Source organism: Schistocerca cancellata, chromosome 8 (assembly GCF_023864275.1).
Source record: "Schistocerca cancellata isolate TAMUIC-IGC-003103 chromosome 8, iqSchCanc2.1, whole genome shotgun sequence".
NCBI classification, from domain to species: Eukaryota; Metazoa; Arthropoda; class Insecta; order Orthoptera; family Acrididae; genus Schistocerca; species Schistocerca cancellata.
Genome location: NC_064633.1, coordinates 496,961,619 through 496,966,146, shown reverse-complemented (window position 1 = coordinate 496,966,146; position 4,528 = coordinate 496,961,619). Strand labels below are relative to the sequence as shown.

Below are 4,528 nucleotides of genomic sequence, written 5' to 3'. Positions count from 1 at the left end.
CCACGAGACATCGTACGCCGTCAAATGACGGGATAGGCAGCCTACCGAAATTTTCGCGTCTCATCAAAAGACGCCAATAGTAGTCGAAATTTTAATGGAAGCTTAAAATTAATCAAATCAGTATTGCTTCGCGTAAGTGGGTATGCGCCACACATTTTAAATTTCGTTTTTGCATTGTGTAGCTGCAGTTGTCCCAAATACATATTGCTTATCATATATTTCATGTGATGTTTAGTTGTCAAGGGGAAGCGTCTGTCTCTTCCCGTTACAGACAAAACGATTTTTAATGAGGAATTTTACGTGCCCATTCGATAGAGCAGCCCTAAATTAGTCTGATGCGAAATTTGTTTTATCGATGTGTATTAACAGGGACAGTAAAACAGGAAGAATAACAAGTATTCCAACAGAAAATGAATGGCGCCGTTCCATGGCGGTAGTAGTCAGCGTGGGCCAGGGTGGCTCGCGAGACCTTCTGGATTAATAATTATTCTTCCCGTTTTACTGTCCCTGTTAATACATATCGATAAAACAAATATCGTTACCGATTAATTTAGGACCACTCTATCGAATGGACACGTAAAATTACGTATTAAAAATTATTTTGTTTGTGGCGGGAAAGGAATGGACGCTTTCCATTGATACTGAGCGTCGCATGAAGGATATGATGAGCTATATTTGTTTGATCTGAATCCATCTACACATAGCATAAACGATATTACAAATATTTGCCTAAAAGCGTGAGAAAGTACAACTGGCGACTCTTAGGAGAGAGACCCGGTATACTTACGAAAGCATAACAGAAATTATTAAACCTCACCATGCGTGCATGTCATGTCATACAAAAAAAAAGCACTCTGTCTTCACGCCACAAGTGGCGCATCGGGACCATCCGACCACCGTGTCATCCTCAGCTGAGGATGCGGATTGGACGAGCGTGTGGTCAGCACACCGCTCTCCCGGTCGCTATGATGGTTTTCTTTGCCCGGAGCCGCTACTATTCGGTCGAGTAGCTCCTCAGTTGGCATCACGAGGCTGAGTGCACCCCGAAAAATGGCGACAGCGCATGGCGGCCCGGATGGTCAGCCATGCAAGTGCTGGCCACGCCCGACAGCGCTTAACTTCGGTGATCTGACGGGAACCGGTGTTTACACTGCGGCAAGACCGTTGCCCTTATATCATGTCATACAAATTGGGTAAAAATTTTTAGTCTCAAAATCTGAAGCTTTAATTTTCGTCACCGGAGGTGAGCAGAGACGCAGATATGACCTTCATCTGTTCATCGGTGCCCACGATTCAGAGAGCGCTAGCAACCGTACTCTACTGCAGCGACCCACGCTGTACGTTTTCCGATTGCAGGTCGTAGGGCGGCCGCCCCAGGGGCAATTTCAACCAGCGCAAGCTGCGTAATTGCGTTCCGCAGCGCGCTGTTAATACACAATATTGCCGAGTAATTAAATGATTCTATGCTAATGCGAGGCGTATATCTCTGCTGGTGCCGCGTCGGAGGCCCTAGTCGACTTTGTACGTAGCGTTAGGCGCGACAGGTGCCTCTGTGTGGAAGCGGCTGCCACAGTCTGGTTGCCTCACTGCTGCCCCTTGTAGGTGGAATCAGTGGCAACATGAAACAGATACATGCGGAATACTGTGCTTCCATCTCGTGACTTCGGAGTGACCATTTCCTAATGCAAGCTCACCGGATAAAATGTTAGCAACCCCCACAAAAAAGGCACACTGGTTGCTTTGGTGTGCTGTAGACAATACCGAGCTGATACCAGGCGATCAAGTGATGTTCCACATCTGACATAACGTCATAGCAGTCAAGTGGTTTTGGGGCCTCCCGGACCACAGCGAGCTTCGCAGTATCACGGTAGTACGTAAACTCACATTGCATTGTCCTGTTGCGTGGTAGATGTCTTAAGAAATCCTGTCTGTTGCAAACTTCATTCTGTGATCCGCTTCCTACTCAAGGAAGAAAAAAACAACTAATGAAATTTTTTCGCGAATCAAAACGGTTTACAGGAAAGGTGTTACGAACAGAACGAGTGTGCTTAAGTCGTACAGGGAGTTCAGTGGAGGCAGGACAAAAGTTCGTGACCAACAGAGAAGAGGAAGACCTTCCATTCTCACCGGTGAGCTGGGGCAAAAAATAGAGGAATTTGTTCGTGAAGATTGTCGATTTACAGTGGATAAAATTTCTGCGACGCGTCATGAAATTAGTTTTAGTGCTGCAAATGTGTACAACAAGCTCGCTCTGGTTCCTGAACCACGTCTAAAACTAATTTTAGTAAATTCTTACCACTGAACCGCATGAACCTGGTGAACACAAGTGTGGATGATAGGCGAGGGAGAGTCTTTATGTGTGTTGGAGTTGCTCAGGACTCAAGATGTTCTTTGAGAAATTAAAAGCATTCACGCCAAAATCAGGTCTTAAGGGATGGAAGTGGGCTCTGATAATGAAAACAGTGAAGGGAATATAAAATTAAGACTCGTAATAACAAGGAAAGCTTTTCTGAAAACGAGAAATATGTTAACATCAAATTCATTTTTAACCTTTAGGAAGTCTTTTCTAACCTACTTTGTAGTTTCGCCTTGTACTGAAGTGAAACGTAGACGAGTAGCAGTAAAGATAAGTAAAGAGTAGAAACTTTTGGAATGCGGTGCTACAAAAGAATGCTGAAGATTAAGCGGCAGCATCGAGTAATACACACTGACAAAAAACTGGAGGTGGAGGCGAAATGAAACTTCTTGGGCTGAAAGACTGTATCATTTTATTGCAGTCATTACAAAACAGAGTCAAATTTATTAAGAACCTTGCTGGATGAGCCCACTTGTCAATACGACGTTGCATCCTCTCTGGCCTGGTTGAATGCAGTGATTCGATTCGACTGAGCAAGGTGGCATAAAGCAATTGTGTGTGTGTGTGTGTGTGTGTGTGTGTGTGTGTGTGTGTGTTGTGTATTGTGTACCGGAGACCTAGAAACGACGGAGAGGCTTCGTCCCGCCGTAGCCCTCAGTGGTTCACAACCAACAACAGGCCACAGCAGTGCACCCACCCCACCGCCACTCCATACCGAACCCAGGGTTATTGTGCGGTTCGACTCGCCAGTGCCCCCCCCCCCTCCTCCCCCAGGAATGTCTCATACCAGATGAGGACGAGTGTAACGCCAAATATTTGCGTAGTAGAGTGATTGTGGTGTACCCATACGTGGAGACACTGTTTGCACAGCAATCACCGACATAATGTAACTGAGGAGGAATAAGGGGAACCAGCCAGTATTCGCCGAGGCAGATGGAACACCGCCTTAAAAGCCATCCACAGGCCGGCCGGCACACCGGAGCTCGACACTAATTCGCTGCGCGGATTCGTGCTGGGGACCGGCACGCCTTCCCCCTCGGGAAGCAGCGCGTTAGATCGCGCGGCTAGCCAGGCTGGCGACATAAAGCCATTGCATCCTCTCTTGAGGCAAGCTGACCCACAACTGTTGTAACTGGTACTTGACATCCTGCGTACTGGTACTGAGACGAAGGTTGATGTCCGAGCTGGTCCCTCACCTGTTCTACCAATAAAAATTCTGCGGTTGTTGTTGGCCGTTGGGATATCTCAACTTCACACAGTCAGTTCACAGAGATAAGTGCCCCGTTTGGACGAGCATTGTCCTGTTGAATAATGGCACTGTGATAGTGTCGCATGAGAGGTAACACATGAGGAGGCAAAATGCCCGTGACTTACCAGTGTGCTGTCAGACCTCCCTGAGTTACTATGACCTGAAGTCATTACCGACGATTCCCCAACCTATGACTCCAGGAGTAATACCGCTGTTCCTCTCCAAAACATTGGAAGAATGGGACCTCTCCACGCCATAGTCGTCATCGATGATCATCCGACATCATGCTGAATTGCGAATCATTGCTAAACAAAATGCGACGCCATTATTCAGCTTTCGACGCTTCCCAAACACTGCGCCGCTCCTAACGCAGCCGTTTTTGTTGTGAGCACTCCATCTTCAGGCCTCAAGTGGCCCATCGGGACCATCCGACCGCCGTGTCATCCTCAGATGAGGATGCGGATAGGAGGGACGTGTGGTCAGCACAACGCTCTCCCGGTCTTTATGATGGTTTTCTTGGACCGGAGCCGCTACTATTCGGTCGAGTAGCTTTCTGAATTGGTATCACGAGGCTGAGTGCACCGCGAAACAGCCCATCCAAGTGCCGGGCACGCCCAACAGCGCTTAACTTCGGTGATCACACGGGAACCGGTGTATCCACTGCGCCAAGGCCGTTGCCGTTTGTGTTGTGAAGTTGGTGGTGATTACCTCCTCCGGCTGTTGTTGCTACTCTCCGATCAACCGTGCGTGCTGACGCAGAACGTTTCAGGGAGTCCATTACTTATTCTCGGATGGCAGCATAGATGTGAAGAGGTAAAGACGGGCTTGGTCGACAATATGGTTGTCCTCCCTTGTGGTGATCAGACGTGATCGCCCGGAACCTTTACAATGAGTATGCTTGCCCTCACGTTCCCATGCAGTAC

The 4,528-nt window shown here is 47.9% G+C and overlaps 1 pseudogene; it reads right to left on the bottom strand.

Moving 5' to 3' along the window:
• Positions 1-1,051: 1,051 nt before the first annotated feature.
• On the bottom strand, positions 1,052-1,169 carry LOC126095902 (5S ribosomal RNA; annotated as a pseudogene).
• Positions 1,170-4,528: the final 3,359 nt, after the last annotated feature.